We start from the raw sequence: 17,495 nt of genomic DNA on the forward strand, positions 1-17,495 counted from the left end.
CCTTCCCAATACTTTATTCCTTTCAACCCTGAATCACCCTCCAAGAAGAACATGAAAACATCCGTGAGTGTCATTCCTTTGGGGCCCTGAAGATGAGAGGCTCTGTCAGTCACATCCCGACTCTTCTGGCCCTGCTTACAACCATCTTTGCCTGTCTTTTTCCCCTATGCATGAACTGTCTTGTCTACCTTTGGTAATTTTCTCTGATGACCCAACACCCTCTCTAGATTCAACTTAAGATGTGTTTATTGAGTATTAAAAGAAATGAGGCCTGATATAGGCCTGCTTAGCTATGAAAGCAGCCGCTGCTGTCTTTCATTCCTGTTTGACAGTGGGTCAATACCCATTCCTCTAAACAGTCTTCTCAGGGCTGTAGTAATGGTGAAGTATGAAAATGAACATGAAATCGCTTTGTAACTCGCAAGCAAAGACGTACAAGAAAGCAGTTAATATTTAACGGACCCTTACCCCACCACCGAAAGCTTATCTAAGTGATTCTCAGACTGTAGCGTCAACCTTACACAATTTGGGGAAGTAGAAAGATGTTCTTTATCAGGAACACTGGAAGGACTTAATGGGAAGAGAGCTAATGACTGTGTTTCTTCAGTCCTTAAACATTAGTCAGCTACCAATGAGAGAAAACAATGAAAATCAAGACAGGAAACAAGAATACTCAATCATCCTTAAAGACTCTGAATGAAAGATGTGGAGACAAGATGCACTGTTAAAGCAGAACCCACATAGCCAACCTTTGATGGTTCACAAGAGTGTACCTGGAACTGAATTCTTAGATTCTTATTGGGAAGGTCTTTAAAATCAAGAACATGGCTTATGCCTTACTGGGAAAAGGCATACCTCCAGCTTGATGATCTGAGTTCAATGCCTGGAATCTTATGCTCGCTAGTTTTATGTCAGTTTAAATCATCTACAGATGATTCAACTGAGAAATGTCCCCACCAGACTAGCCCAAGGCAAGTCTGTAGCGTGTTTTCTTGGTTGATGATTGATGTGGGAAGGCCCAGGTCACTGTGGTACCATCCCTGGGCTTGGTGGCCCTGGGTGCCACAAGAAAGCAGGCTGAGAAAGCCACAAGGAACAAGCCAGTAAGCAGCAATTGGCCAGGCCTTCTGCATCAGCTCCTTCCCTGATGTCCCTGAATGACGGACTACACAGTGTAAACCAAGATAATTCCTTTCCTCCCTAAGTTGCCTTTGGTCATGACACTTCATTACAGTGACTGAAAAGTAACCAAGACAAACCAAGATGGTAAAAGAGAGAACTAAGCTCTGGGACTTGTCTTCCGACTCATACACATTCACAGACAAACACGTGTGATGCCGTTTGTAAAGAATTTGTTTCTTTGGGCTGATTCTACATTTGCATGTGAAGTTTTGTCTAAAATACTATCATAATTATGTTATAATAGCTAAGCTACTCACTGCTTGAAAATGTCTCTTTGTTTATCTTATCAGGTCTATCAATATTATTCACAGTTTAATTTAGAATTATATATATATACATATATATACATGTATGTATATTAGAATACCAGGCTTGGAGTGTGGATCAGCTGGAAGCATGCCTTCTTTACATGATTAGGGCTCTGTCTTGGATCCTCAGAACTGAATTGAGAAGTAGGGGCAGAAGGGTTGGAAGTTCAAGGTCATTTCACCTAACATAGGGCATACCAGGCTAGCCTGAGCTACTTCAAACTCAACACAAATTAACTGATTTTATTTTAAAGGGTGTTTTAAAAAATGCAATAGCCTTCTGCTCCTTATATATTAAATCATATAACCTAATCAAAGTGTATAAAAAATGAAAGTTGAGTTTATTATACAGTCGAATCATGATATACTTTGCCCAATATTAAAATTATTGTATTTGCTTTAAATATATTGCCACTAAAATTATAACTTACCAGAAGAATGAGGATTTTGGAAGGAAGTTGCTGTCATGGAAATTTGCAATAAAACAAAATGGTGCAGAAGATATTGGGTTTTATCGCTAATTTAGTTTTTTGGGTTTGAACACTGAACCAAGAGTAACTGCTCTAATCAAAGTGTGGCAGGTAATGGCACATAGACTTGGCTGATAAATGTGTCTCATGTTCAGAATATGAGGTGAGCTGTGTTTGTTCAGTTTCATTCCATTCTGAGACAAGTGAAATTGAGGAAGTTCTGCTATGAAATGAAGCTATTTTCTACAGTTTGTTCCTGACAAGGTATATTGCAGCCCTAACCGGAAAAAAAAGGGGGGAGAGACAATTAATCATCCTGCTTATAGCACGTCGACCTAACAGAAACAAGATAAGCAAAGAAACACAATGTAAGGCTTTAAACTGCTTTCCAACAAGGGCTCCTTAGAGGCAGGAATCGGCCCATCCAAAACACATTAGTTGATGCTTGGTGTCTGTTATTGTTGAATGGATAATGAGCAGAAAGCCCACTCTCCTGCACTACTCTGACTATTTCCCATGACTTTCCCTTGACAATGGAAAGCAGGAACAAAGAGAGAAAACAGAGGGTGAGAAAGAGAGAGAGAAGGGCAGAAATAACATGATAATGTAAAGGCAACCCACACTCTCCAACACAAGGAAGCATACCTTAACTGGATGCTTTTATTTCTGTGCTTCTATCTCTTTGTCCTGGTTGCTTCAAGAGAAAAACAAAAACAGAATATGTGAAATTCGTAGCTTTGGCAAGTGAAGAAAAATAAGTCTCCATAAAAGAGCTCAAATCCATGTCTACTTTGAACCTTGTAGAATTCTGAGACTCCGTACTTATATGACCCTTGCTCTCTCCCCATTTGGAAGAAGGAGGGCTCATAATGGGCTTCCCTCTCCCACTCAGGCTGACATTTTAGCCTATTCTAAAGGCACACAGCAGCAATATTCACCAGAAAGAACACAAATACATGGGGGCTTCCATTTAACTAATGAAAATGGCAAGTATAGACTTGTTCTATTGAGTCACTTGGGGGAGATACACATCCTAATGGCTTAGACTTCAGTAAAGCAAGGCAGGAGAGACCCATTGTGTAGTAGTTTTAGGACTCTTCAGTGCTAATGGAATGAGCCCTAATCCTTCTAAGAGAGCCCCAGGGAACCAGAAGCTTGGGGAGACAAAGAGCTAGTGAAAGCAGAATATCCACTATTTTCATATTATCCATTTGTAAGCAGGAGCCTGGGACTTGAGAGCCTTGCAAGTCATTGATATTGATTTCCAAAACTAATTAAGCAACAAGAAATGCTTAAAACTGACAAAGGAGACATGTCAAAGGCAAACACTGGGCTCTCGTAGCCACAAAAATTCTCCAGAAGAAACTAAAGAAGTTACTGACTGGCCTATAAGCTCGCTTTCATCTTGCTCATGCTGCTGAACCACACAAATGGAAAAGAAGCCAAAACCATGGTTTTCATTATTCCCCTAATGGTGACTGTGTTGACCCCAGGTAAGAAAGACACAATGCTTTTGACCAGCGTTGCTTATTCGAAATCACTGCAAGAGGAACGACCTCAGCTATACTTGCAGGAAAGCCAGGATCTGTCTGTGTTTCCAATTTCAATGTCACCACCTCTAATGTTGTAGAAGTTTGGCTTTGCTTCTAATTAGCTATAGAACCAAAGGCACATGACTTAATGATTTTATTTTAATTAATCTATGTCTTTGGAGTAGTATAGCTGGGTCCTCAGATAGTACTATGTCCAATTCTCTGAGGAACCTCCAGACTGATTTTTAGAGTGGTTGTACCACCTTGCAATCCCACCAACAATGGAGGAATGTTTCTCTTTCTCCACATCGTTGATGGCATTTGCTGTCACTTGAGTTTTGATCTTAGCCACTCTGACTGATGTGAGGTGGAATCTCAGGGTTGTTTTGATTTGCATTTCCCTGATGACTAAGGATGTTAAACATTTCTTAGGTGCTTCTCAGCCATTTGGTATTCTTCAGTTGAGAATTCGTTGTTTAGCTCTGTATCTCATTTTTAATAGGATTATTTGATTCTCTGGACTCTAACTTCTTTGTATGTATTATATATTAGCCCTCTATCGGATGTAGAATTGGTAAAGATCTTTTCCCAATCTGTTGGTTGCCATTTTGTCCTATTGATAGTGTCCTTTGCCCTAGAGAAGCTTCACAAATTTATGAGATCCCATTTGTTGATTCTTGATCTTAGAGCATAAGTCATTGGTGTTCTGTTCAGGAAAATTTCTCCCTGTTTTTATATGTTCAAGGCTCTTCCCCACTTTCTCTTCTAGTAGTCTGAGTGGATCTGGTTTTATGTGGAAGTCTTTGATCCACTTGGACTTGAGCTTTGTACAAGAAGATAAGAATGGGTCAATTTGTATTCTTCTACATGCTTGTTCCAGTTGAACCAGCACCATTTGTTGAAAATGCTGTCCATTGGATGGTTTAGGCTCCCTTGTCAAAGATCAAGTGACCATAGGTGTGTGGGTTCATTTCTGGGTCTTCAATTCCATTCCATTAATCTACCTGCCTGTCTCCTTTGTACCAATACCATACAGTTTTTATTATAATTGTTTTGTAATACAGTTTGAGGTCAGGGATGGCGATTCCCCCAGAAGTTCTTTTATTGTTGAGAATAGTTTTCACTATCCTGTTTTTTTTTGTTTTTGCTTTTTTGTTATTCCAAATGAATTTGCAAATAGCTTTTTCTTTTTTCTTTTTTCCCCCATCTTTATTAAATAGGGTATTTCTTATTTACATTTCATATGTTATTCCCTTTCCCGGTTTCCATCCCCCTAACGCCTCTGCCTCCCATTCTATACAGGAGTTCCCCTCCCAATACTCCCCCCATTACTGCCCTCCCCACAAGATTCCCATTCCCTGGGGGTCCAGCCTTGGCAAAACCAAGGGCTTCCCCTTCCACTGGTGCTCTTACTAGGATATTCAATGCTACCTATGAGGTCAGAGTCCAGGGTCAGTCCATGTATAGTCTTTAGGTAGTGGCTTAGTCCCTGGAAGCTCTGGTTGCTTGGCATTGTTGTTCATACGGGGTCTCAAGCCCCTTCAGCTCTTTCAGTCCTTTCTCTGATTCCTTCAACGGGGGTCCTGTTCTCAGTTCTGTGGTTTGCTGCTGGCATTTGCCTATCTATGTATTTGCCGTATTCTGGGCTGGAGAAATGGCTCAGTGGTTAAGAGCACTAACTGCAAATAGCTTTTTCTAACTCTATGAAGAATTCAGTTTGAATTTTGATGGGTATTGCATTGAATCTGTAGATAGCTTTCAGCAAGATGGCCCTTTTTACTATATTAGTCCTGCCAATCCAGGAACATGGGCGATCTTTCCATCTTCTGAGATCTTCTTTGATTTCTTTCTTCAGAGACTTAAAGTTCTTGTAATACAGATCTTTCACTTGCTTGCTTAGAATCATACCAAAGTATTTTATATTATTTGTGACTACTGTGAAAGGGTGTTGTTTCCCTAATTTCTTTCCCAGCCCATTTATCCTTTGAGTAGAGGAAGGTTACTACTTTGTTTGCATTAATTTTATACCCAGCCACTTTGCTGAAGTTTTTTATCAGGCTTTGGAGTTCTCTGGTGGAATTTTTGAGGTCACTACCATATCATTTGAAAATGGTGATATTTCGACTTCTTCCTTTCCAATTTGTATCCCTTTGACCTCCTTTTGTTGTCTACTTGCTCTGGCTAGGATGTCAGGTAATATATTGAATAAGTTGGGAGAGAGTGGGTAGCTTTGTCTAATCCCTTATTTTAGTAGGATTGCTTCAAGTCTCTCACTATTTAGTTTGATGTTGGCTAGAATTTTCATTCTTAAATTGTACAGTGTTCTATTATCCTGTCCAAATGAAAATAATATGTAGTTTTAAAATTATAATAAAGTCAAATAAATTAACTCTATTTAAATGTAAGAATGAATCTGAAAGATAGGGAACATGTTTTCTCTCCTTTGCAGTGGTAGGGTAGTGCTATCAGACTTAACAAAGTAACACTACCACCTACCATTGAAAAGGTGAGATAGCCAGCCATCTACTCATTCTGTAAGTTATTGATTGATTCATTAGTCAAGCATTTACCGAGTAGCTGAGGAACACTAGTTCATATGCATTTGCAAAAGTTCATAATACTGCTTCCTGGCAAAGCTTTTCCCTGTGAAGCTGGTCACTTAATCAAATTTATAGCAGAACCAGTCAAACACTCTATAAACCTTGCCAGGGGCTGAAAATCCTCTTAATGGATTAGAAAACCACAGCCACGTAAGGTTTAGAAGAAAGTTTATTCTTTACAGTAATATTACAGTCTGCTACTGTTGTTTATAAAAGACAACTAAGAAATTTTAAAGCAACTGAAGATGACTCAGAAAATAAGAAAATATTGTGTCTTCAACCTTTACAGAATAAAAGTATTTAATCTTCACTACAGGAGCAATACTAGGGATAGACAGCCTTGGGAGTTGAAGATCCTGTCTTCCTTATCCTAAATACTCCCTCGGGGCCTAGCTAGCAAAGAATGAGCAATGCTTCACAAGGAAGCAGTTCTGAATCTTGTCAGTACTACCCACATCCTCTTGATCCATAACTAGTTGTTTCACAATTAATTTATTAATAACAGGTAAAAATCCAAATTTTCTGCACATTCTATTGAGTTAAGGGAACCTGAAACTTTTCTTTTCTTTTTTTTTTTTTTTTTTTATTAACTTGAGTATTTCTTATATACATTTCGAGTGTTATTCCCTTTCCCGGTTTCCGGGCAAACATCCCCCTCCCCCCTCCCCTTCCTTATGGGTGTTCCCCTCCCAACCCTCCCCCCATTGCCGCCCTCCCCCCATAGACTAGTTCACTGGGGGTTCAGTCTTAGCAGGACCCAGGGCTTCCCCTTCCACTGGTGCTCTTACTAGGATATTCATTGCTACCTATGGGGTCAGAGTCCAGGGTCAGTCCATGTATAGTCTTTAGGTAGTGGCTTAGTCCCTGGAAGCTCTGGTTGCTTGGCATTGTTGTACTTTTGGGGTCTCGAGCCCCTTCAAGCTCTTCCAGTTCTTTCTCTGATTCCTTCAATAGGGGACCTATTCTCACTTCAGTGGTTTGCTGCTGGCATTCGCCTCTGTATTTGCTGTATTCTGGCTGTGTCTCTCAGGAGCGATCTACATCCGGCTCCTGTCGGTCTGCACTTCTTTGCTTCATCCATCTTGTCTAATTGGGTGGCTGTATATGTATGGGCCAAATGTGGGACAGGCTCTGAATGGGTGTTCCTTCAGTCTATGTTTTAATCTTTGCCTCTCCCTTCCCTGCCAAGGGTATTCTTTTTCCTCATTTAAAGAAGGAGTGAAGCATTCACATTTTGATCATCTGTCTTGAGTTTCGTTTGTTCTAGGGATCTAGGGTAATTCAAGCATTTGGGCTAATAGCCACTTATCAATGAGTGCATACCATGTATGTCTTTCTGTGATTGGGTTAGCTCACTCAGGATGATATTTTCCAGTTCCAACCATTTGCCTACGAATTTCATAAACTCGTTGTTTTTGATAGCTGAGTAATATTCCATTGTGTAGATGTACCACATTTTCTGTATCCATTCCTCTGTTGAAGGGCATCTGGGTTCTTTCCATTTTCTGGCTATTATAAATAAGGCTGCGATGAACATAGTGGAGCACGTGTCTCTTTTATATGTTGAGGCATCTTTTGGGTATATGCCCAAGAGAGGTATAGCTGGATCATCAGGCAGTTCAATGTCCAATTTTCTGAGGAACCTCCAGACTGATTTCCAGAATGGTTTTACCAGTCTGCAATCCCACCAACAATGGAGGAGTGTTCCTCTTTCTCCACATCCTCGCCAGCATCTGCTGTCACCTGAGTTTTTGATCTTAGCCAATCGCACTGGTGTGAGGTGAAATTTCAGGGTTGTTTTGATTTGCATTTCCCTTATGACTAAAGATGTTGAACATTTCTTTAGGTGTTTCTCAGCCATTCGGCATTCCTCAGCTGTGAATTCTTTGTTTAGCTCTGAACCCCATTTTTTAATAGGGTTATTTGTTTCCCTGCGGTCTAACTTCTTGAGTTCTTTGTATATTTTGGATATAAGGCCTCTATCTGTTGTAGGATTGGTAAAGATCTTTTCCCAATCTGTTGGTTGCCGTTTTGTCCTAACCACAGTGTCCTTTGCCTTACAGAAGCTTTGCAGTTTTATGAGATCCCATTTGTCGATTCTTGATCTTAGAGCATAAGCCATTGGTGTTTTGTTCAGGAAATTTTTTCCAGTGCCCATGTGTTCCAGATGCTTCCCTAGTTTTTCTTCTATTAGTTTGAGTGTGTCTGGTTTGATGTGGAGGTCCTTGATCCACTTGGACTTAAGCTTTGTACAGGGTGATAAGCATGGATCGATCTGCATTCTTCTACATGTTGCCCTCCAGTTGAACCAGCACCATTTGCTGAAAATGCTATCTTTTTTCCATTGGATGGTTTTGGCTCCTTTGTCAAAAATCAAGTGACCATAGGTGTGTGGGTTCATTTCTGGGTCTTCAATTCTATTCCATTGGTCTATCTGTCTGTCTCTGTACCAATACCATGCAGTTTTTATCACTATTTCTCTGTAATACTGCTTGAGTTCAGGGATAGTGATTCCCCCTGAAGTCCTTTTATTGTTGAGGATAGCTTTAGCTATCCTGGGTTTTTGTTATTCCAGATGAATTTGCAAATTGTTCTGTCTAACTCTTTGAAGAATTGGATTGGTATTTTGATGGGGATTGCATTGAATCTGTAGATTGCTTTTGGTAAAATGGCCATTTTTACTATATTAATCCTGCCAATCCATGAGCATGGGAGATCTTTCCATCTTCTGAGGTCTTCTTCAATTTCTTTCCTCAGTGTCTTGAAGTTCTTGGTTCTTCTTTTTTTTTTTTTTTTTTTTTTTTTTTGGAGCTGGGGACCGAACCCAGGGCCTTGCGCTTCCTAGGTAAGCGCTCTACCACTGAGCTAAATCCCCAGCCCCTTGAAGTTCTTATTGTACAGATCTTTTACTTGCTTGGTTAAAGTCACACCGAGGTACTTTATATTATTTGGGTCTATTATGAAGGGTGTCGTTTCCCTAATTTCTTTCTCGGCTTGTTTCTCTTTTGTATAGAGGAAGGCAACTGATTTATTTGAGTTAATTTTATACCCAGCCACTTTGCTGAAGTTGTTTATCAGCTTTAGTAGTTCTCTGGTGGAACTTTTGGGATCACTTAAATATACTATCATGTCATCTGCAAATAGTGATATTTTGACCTCTTCTTTTCCGATCTGTATCCCTTTGATCTCCTTTTGTTGTCTGATTGCTCTGGCTAAAACTTCAAGAACTATATTGAATAAGTAGGGAGAGAGTGGGCAGCCTTGTCTAGTCCCTGATTTTAGTGGGATTGCTTCAAGTTTCTCTCCATTTAGTTTAATGTTAGCAACTGGTTGGCTGTATATGGCTTTTACTATGTTTAGGTATGGGCCTTGAATTCCTATTCTTTCCAGGACTTTTATCATGAAGGGGTGTTGAATTTTGTCAAATGCTTTCTCAGCATCTAATGAAATGATCATGTGGTTCTGTTCTTTCAGTTTGTTTATATAATGGATCACGTTGATGGTTTTCCTTATATTAAACCATCCCTGCATGCCTGGGATGAAGCCTACTTGATCATGGTGGATGATTGTTTTGATGTGCTCTTGAATTCGGTTTGCCAGAATTTTATTGAGTATTTTTGTGTCGATATTCATAAGGGAAATTGGTCTGAAGTTCTCTTTCTTTGTTGTGTCTTTGTGTGGTTTAGGCATAAGAGTAATTGTGGCTTCGTAGAAGGAATTCGGTAGGGCTCCATCTGTTTCAATTTTGTGGAATAGTTTGGATAATATTGGTATGAGGTCTTCTATGAAGGTTTGATAGGATTCTGCACTAAACCCGTCTGGACCTGGGCTCTTTTTGGTTGGGAGACCTTTAATGACTGCTTCTATTTCCTTAGGAGTTATGGGGTTGTTTAACTGGTTTATCTGTTCCTGATTTAACTTCGATACCTGGTATCTGTCTAGGAAATTGTCCATTTCCTGAAGATTTTCAAATTTTGTTGAATATAGGTTTTTATAGTAAGATCTGATGATTTTTTGAATTTCCTCTGAATCTGTAGTTATGTCTCCCTTTTCATTTCTGATTTTGTTAATTTGGACGCCCTCTCTGTGTCCTCTCGTTAGTCTGGCTAAGGGTTTATCTATCTTGTTGATTTTCTCAAAGAACCAACTTTTGGTTCTGTTGATTCTTTCTATGGTCCTTTTTGTTTCTACTTGGTTGATTTCAGCTCTGAGTTTGATTATTTCCTGCCTTCTACTCCTCCTGGGTGTATTTGCTTCTTTTTGTTCTAGAGCTTTTAGGTGTGCTGTCAAGCTGCTGACATATGCTCTTTCCTGTTTCTTTCTGCAGGCACTCAGCGCTATGAGTTTTCCTCTTAGCACAGCTTTCATTGTGTCCCATAAGTTTGGGTATGTTGTATCTTCATTTTCATTAAATTCTAAAAAGTTTTTAATTTCTTTCTTTATTTCTTCCTTGACCAGGTTATCATTGAGTAGAGCATTGTTCAATTTCCACGTATATGTGGGCATTCTTCCCTTACTGTTATTGAAGACCAGTTTTAGGCCGTGGTGGTCCAATAGCACGCATGGGATTATTTCTATCTTTCTGTACCTGTTGAGGCCCGTTTTTTGACCAATTATATGGTCAATTTTGGAGAAAGTACCATGAGGAGATGAGAAGAAGGTATATCCTTTTGCTTTAGGATAGAATGTTCTATAAATATCCGTTAAGTCCATTTGGCTCATGACTTCTCTTAGTCTGTCGACATCACTGTTTAATTTCTGTTTCCATGATCTGTCCATTGATGAGAGTGGGGTGTTGAAATCTCCCACTATTATTGTGTGAGGTGCAATGTGTGTTTTGAGCTTTAGTAAGGTTTCTTTTACGTATGTAGGTGCCCTTGTATTTGGGGCATAGATATTTAGGATTGAGAGTTCATCTTGGTGGATTTTTCCTTTGATGAATATGAACTGTCCTTCCTTATCTTTTTTGATGACTTTTAGTTGGAAATTGATTTTATTTGATATTAGAATGGCTACTCCAGCTTGCTTCTTCTGACCATTTGCTTGAAAAGTTGTTTTCCAGCCTTTCACTCTGAGGTAGTGTCTGTCTTTGTCTCTGAGGTGTGTTTCCTGTAGGCAGCAGAATGCAGGGTCCTCGTTGCGTATCCAGTTTGTTAATCTATGTCTTTTTATTGGGGAGTTGAGGCCATTGATATTGAGAGATATTAAGGAATAGTGATTATTGTTTCCCTTTATATTCATATTTGGATGTGAGGTTATGTTTGTGTGCTTTCATTCTCTTTGTTTTGTTGCCAAGACGATTAGTTTCTTGCTTCTTCTAGGGTATAGCTTGCCTCCTTATGTTGGGCTTTACCATTTATTATCCTTTGTAGTGCTGGATTTGTAGAAAGATATTGTGTAAATTTGGTTTTGTCATGGAATATCTTGGTTTCTCCATCAATGTTAATTGAGAGTTTTGCTGGATACAGTAACCTGGGCTGGCATTTGTGTTCTCTTAGGGTCTGTATGACATCAGTCCAGGATCTTCTGGCCTTCATAGTTTCTAGCGAGAAGTCTGGTGTAATTCTGATAGGTCTCCCCTTATATGTTACTTGACCTTTTTCCCTTACTGCTTTTAATATTCTTTCTTTATTTTGTGCATTTGGTGTTTTGACAATTATGTGACGGGAGGTGTTTCTTTTCTGGTCCAATCTATTTGGAGTTCTGTAGGCTTCTTGTATGTCTATGGGTATCTCTTTTTTTAGGTTAGGGAAGTTTTCTGCTATGATTTTGTTGAAGATACTTACTGGTCCTTTGAGCTGGGAGTCTTCACTCTCTTCTATACCTATTATCCTTAGGTTTGATCTTCTCATTGAGTCCTGGATTTCCTGTATGTTTTGGACCAGTAGCTTTTTCTACTTTACATTATCTTTGACAGTTGAGTCAATGATTTCTATGGAATCTTCTGCTCCTGAGATTCTCTCTTCCATCTCTTGTATTCTGTCGGTGAAGCTTGTATCTACAGCTCCTTGTCTCTTCTTTTGGTTTTCTATATCCAGGGTTGTTTCCATGTGTTCTTTCTTGATTGCTTCTATTTCCATTTTTAATTCCTTCAACTGTTTGATTGTGTTTTCCTGGAATTCTTTCAGGGATTTTTGCGATTCCTCTCTGTAGGCTTCTACTTGTTTATTAATGTTTTCCTGTGTTTCCCTAAGTGTGTTCATGTCTTTCTTGAAGTCCTCCAGCATCATGATCAAATATGATTTTGAAACTAGATCTTGCTTTTCTGGTGTGTTTGGATATTCCATGTTTGTTTTGGTGGGAGAATTGGGCTCCGATGATGGCATGTAGTCTTGGTTTCTGTTGCTTGGGTTCCTGCGCTTGCCTCTCGCCATCAGATTATCTCTAGTGTTACTTTGTTCTGCTATTTCTGACAGTGGCTAGACTGTCCTATAAGCCTGTGTGTCAGGAGTGCTGTAGACCTGTTTTCCTCTCTTTCAGTCAGTTATGGGGACAGTGTGTTCTGCTTTCGGGCGTGTAGTTTTTCCTCTCTACAGGTCTTCAGCTGTTCCTGTGGGCCTGTGTCTCGAGTTCACCAGGCAGCTTTCTTGCAGCAGAAAATTTGGTCTTACCTGTGGTCCCGAGGCTCAGGTTCGCTCGTGGGGTGCTGCCCAGGGGCTCTCTGCAGCGGCAGCAACCAGGAAGACCTGTGCTGCCCCTTCCGGGAGCTTCAGTGCACCAGGGTTCCAGATGGTCTTTGGCTTTTTCCTCTGGTATCCGAGATGTGTGTGCAGGGAGCAGTCTCTTCTGGTTTCCCAGGCTTGTCTGCCTCTCTGAAGGTTTAGCTCTCCCTCCCACGGGATTTGGGTGCAGAGAACTGTTTATCTGGTCTGTTTCTTTCAGGTTCCGGCGGTGTCTCAGGCAGGTGTCCTGCCGCTCCTAGGCCCTCCCCCACGGGAGCCCAGAGGCCTTATACAGTTTCCTCTTGGGCCAGGGATGTGAGCAGGGGTGAGCAGTGTTGGTGGTCTCTTCCGCTCTGCAGCCTCAGGAGTGCCCACCTGACCAGGCGGTTGGGTCTCTCTCTCACCGGGTCTGGAAGCAGAGAGCTGCTGCCAACTTTTCTTAAAATAATTTTTTTCTCACTTGTACTCTGATCTAGCATGAGAGGATGAACAGTTTATCCCTGAGAATTGGAGATAAACGTATTTGTAACTGCAAGATATTAGTTGTGTATAAAATAAGTACCTTATGTTTGTTATGACAAAATCTTTGAGGTTGTATGATTTATAAACATAAGAAAATTTGCTAGATCATAGTTTTAGAGGCTAAAGGTCTCAGGTCAAGTTTTGTTGTATGATACTATTCCTGTAGAGAAATTATCAATTATCTACTCAACCCAGATAACCAAGGACAGTTCAAAGTGCATATACTTCTGTTGGTTTCACATTTGTAGACTGGTGAGTTTTATTGGGATTACTTACAAGTAAGGTGTTGTTGTAAAATTATAGAAATGGGCTGTCTTTTACCCTGCTAGGTCCATCACTGCAGTGCCCCAAGATATCTGCCAGATATCTTGCCAGAAACACACATCCCAACTCCATGGGGGCCCAGTGTCTCTAGCTGCCGCATACTCTCTTACATTTAAATCTGCACATGAAAGAACACACAACACAATAACCTGTGATCCAATTGATAAGATTTAATTGTCCACCTAAACATACAAAGCCCTGTACCCATCTATCCCTTAAGAATATTCATAACAACCTGTAAATACACAGAGTGGAATCTTAACGTCAGCCTCCATGTTCTCTCTTGGAGGCTTCTCCAGTCTCCCTCCATTCCAGTCTCTTCCTCTTCTCTCAAACTTTTCTCCCATCCATCCTTCCTTCTTGTCCAATGACAGGCCTCATTCTATCCTGTACCTGCCCTCACCTTTATGATATCCTACAGTAAGGGAGTACTATAGGAGTAAAAATGACATCTGTATCACCCATGCCTGTCCCAGCATGGGTGACAGCTCACAGAATCTAGAAACCTAGTGTTCATTGCGCAACTGTAAGCAGATCAGCAAGTCAGAGTGAGTTCCTCCCAGGTAAGTCAATTTGATCTGAGCGTCTTCCTGGCATCTTGGAAGGTCTTTGCTTCTTCAAGATAGTTCAGCTTGTCTCTAAATACCTATTAGCAGACTTTACAGTTTATATATGCTGGGGGGGGGGTGCTGATTAATCTGGTCACTTTCAGGGATTTCCTGAAGCTTTTGAGTTGTTTACTTCCTGGGTTTAAAGAGCTTTCCTCCAAGATGGGAGGTTTCAATTTCAGAGGGAATGGTTACATAAAATTTGTAAGGGCCTTCTACTTTGTCACAGCATGCTAATAGCATCATATAAAAAAAGACGGAGACAGAAAGGCTACATGAAGTAAGAGGAAAGGAGAAATTACACTAATTCTTTAATATAAACCTGTTCTCAAGGGAGCTTATCCATTCCTATTAGCTTAACTTATCCCATAAACCCAGTAAGAATCACTTCATAAGAACAGTTATTTTCTGCCATAGTTTGTTCTCTGTTACTGTGATAAAACACTTAAGAAAACCAAGTTTGGTAGGAAAGGGTTATTTCATCTTGTAGTTCTTAGTCCATCATCAAGAGAAAGCAGGGGAGGGATCAAGACGGGAAGTAGCAGTCAAACCATACAGTGGAGGAACATTGTTTATGGCTTACTTACCTTAGCTTACTCAGCTGGAATAAGGTACTGCCTAAAGTAAACTTGGTCCTCCCAAATCAGTCAGCAACCAAGAAAAATGACCCATGGATAAGTCTGGTGGAGGTAATTTCCACTTCCCAGGTAGCTCTAGTTAGTGACAGCTTGTGATCTTGAGACATCACTACCAAGTAAGATACCTTGCTTATCTCCAAAACATCATGTTACTATCATAACATAATATAAAGCACAGTCCTGCTTTTAAAAGTCCCACAGTCTTAAAAAATTCAACACTTTAATAATTTAGTATCTCTTTAAAATATCCAAAGTCTCTCAAATGTCGACTGCTATAAAAACCCAAATCACATATTTTCTTCTTTTTAAAAGGGAAGAGCTAGGGTGCAATTACAATCAACTAAGAGCGAAATCTAAATCTAATAATGTAAATCGTTCACGGTCTGGTGTCTGGGACGTATTCATGATCTTCTGTGCTCCAGAGGACTTGGGAAGCCCCAACTTTCTAGGTGTCCAATGCCACAGCACACACAGATGTCTTCTAGGCTCAGGGTGATCTACTCCATATCTACTGCTATCCTTAGTGGTCATCCCCTGGGCCTTCTTCCCCTAATACATTGGAGTCTCAGCTGCAATCAGTCAGTAGTTGAGACTTCTAATGGCCCCCTGACTTCTCTTTCAGGACTCTGACTGTGCCAGAAGGAACAAACCCTCAACTTCTCACCATGACCCCTTCAGGCCTGAAGATTTCGCTGCAACTGAGGCTGAGTCTTCATCATGGCTTTCTGGCAACTCTATAGGGACTCTGACCTACCTACTTGGTGTCATACTTCAGTTTCTCTCTGGAACCCTTCAATCTTGCAGCTCTCAGGCCACTAATATCCAGTTAACTAACTTGAGGCAATTTCTCTAGCAACACTCAGAAAGCTTCTATTTTCTCACCCACTGGCTTCAAATTTCTCTTAAAAGAGACATATTAAGAAGATTTCGCTCCCTCCAGCAATGGAGGAGTGTTCCCCTTGCTCCACATCCTCACCAATATATGCTGTTAACTTGAGTTTTTGATCTTAGCCATTCTGATGGGTATAAGGTAGAATCTCAGAGTTATTTTGCTTTGCATTTCTCTGATGACTAAGGACATAGGACATTTCTTTAAGTTCTTCTTGGCCATTAGAGATTTCTCTGTTGAATATTTTCTTTTTCGCCCTGTACCCAGTTTTTTAATTGGGTTATTTGGGTTGTTGGTGTCTAACCCTTGAGTTATTCATATATTTTGGGTATTAGTCTTCTGTCAGGTGGTAGAATTGGTGAATATCTTTTCCCATTCAGTGGGCTACTATATTTTGTCCCACTGGCAGTGTCCTTTGCCTTACAGAAACTTTTCAGTTTCATGAGGTCCCATTTGTTAATAGTTGATCTTAGTGCTTCAGCTGTGGGTGTTCTGTTCAGGAATTTGTCTTCTGTACCAATGGGTTCAAGGAAATTCCTCACTTTCTCCTCTATTAGATTTAAAGTATTTGGTTTTATGTTGAGGTCGTTGATCTACTTGGACTTGAGTTTTGTTCGGGATAATAGATAGGGATCTACTTGCATTCTTTCATATGCTAACATCCAGTTAGTCCCCATAGTAAACAGCTCCATTTGTTGAAGATGCTTTCTTTTTTCCATTGTATGGTTTTGGCTTCTTTATCAAAAGTCAAGTGTCTGTAGATATGTGGATTTATATTCAATTCTATTCCATTGATCGACCTGTCTATTTCTATACTGATACCGTGCCAGTTTTTGTTACCATTGTTATGTTGTACAGTCTGAAGTCAGGGATGGTAACACAACCACTCTAGAAATCAATTTGATGGTTTCTAAGAAAATTTGGAATAGTTCTACTACCTCAAGACCCAGCACTCCTGGACATTTACTCAAAGGATTCTCCACCATACCATAAGGACACTTACTACACTATGTTCATAATAGATTTATATGTAAGAGCCAGTCTGAAGTCAACCTAGATGTCCCTCAACTGAAGAATGGATAAAGAAAATGTAGTCCATTTACACAGTGGAACACTTGTGAGCTATTAAAAATAAGGACAACATGACATTTCCAGGCAAAAGAATGGAACTAGAAAAGATCATTCTGAGTGAGGTAACCCAGTCACAAAAGGACATGCTTGGTATGTATGGATATTAGCAATAAGGTACAGGATAATCTCAATACAATCCACAGACCTAAAGAAGCCAAAAAACAAGAAGGACTAACAGGCGATACTTAAATCTTACTCAGAAGATGAAATAAAATAGACATTGGAGATGGATGGAGGAAGGGAACTAGGTGGGAGAGGGGATGAGGAAAGGAACGGGACAGGGTTATCAGGTGTAGGGAGAGCAGGGGAGAGAGAAAGGAAGTTGGCAGTGGGCAGGGAAGGCATCTCTGGGATATGCCAGAGATCTGGGGGGAAGAGAGGGCAGGCAGCAAGTCTGTAGGGATGACTCTAGTTGAGACTCCTAGTAGTGGGCGATTTGGAGCCTGAAGTGGCCACCTCCTTTAACCAGGCAGGACTCACAATGGAGGGATAAAGACAGCAAACCACCCACAAAACCTTCAACCCAAATTGTGCCCTGACTACAAAATTTGCAGGAACAAATATGGAGCACAGACTGAGGGAATGGCTAACTAATGATTGGCCCAACTTGAGACCCATCCAATGGGCAA

At 40.3% G+C, this 17,495-nt stretch overlaps 1 protein-coding gene and 1 long non-coding RNA gene across 1 annotated transcript in view; one reads left to right on the plus strand and one right to left on the minus strand.

Annotated features, from left to right (window-relative positions):
- The window catches only part of Erich1 (glutamate-rich 1), a gene marked incomplete at its 5' end in the record, with an annotated part of 52,793,804 nt that overhangs the window by 7,879,301 nt on the left and 44,897,008 nt on the right, over nt 1–17,495 (plus strand).
- LOC134482370 (uncharacterized) overlaps nt 1–17,495 on the minus strand; it is an 84,904-nt gene that overhangs the window by 5,118 nt on the left and 62,291 nt on the right. The window contains exon 5 of the long non-coding RNA XR_015639799.1: nt 2,606–2,654. This is a non-coding gene — a long non-coding RNA (uncharacterized LOC134482370). The remainder of the gene's footprint in view (nt 1–2,605; nt 2,655–17,495) is intronic.

This window comes from Rattus norvegicus, chromosome 16, assembly GCF_021556685.1.
Source record: "Rattus norvegicus strain SHRSP/BbbUtx chromosome 16, alternate assembly SHRSP_T2T, whole genome shotgun sequence".
Classification (NCBI taxonomy): domain Eukaryota; kingdom Metazoa; phylum Chordata; class Mammalia; order Rodentia; family Muridae; genus Rattus; species Rattus norvegicus.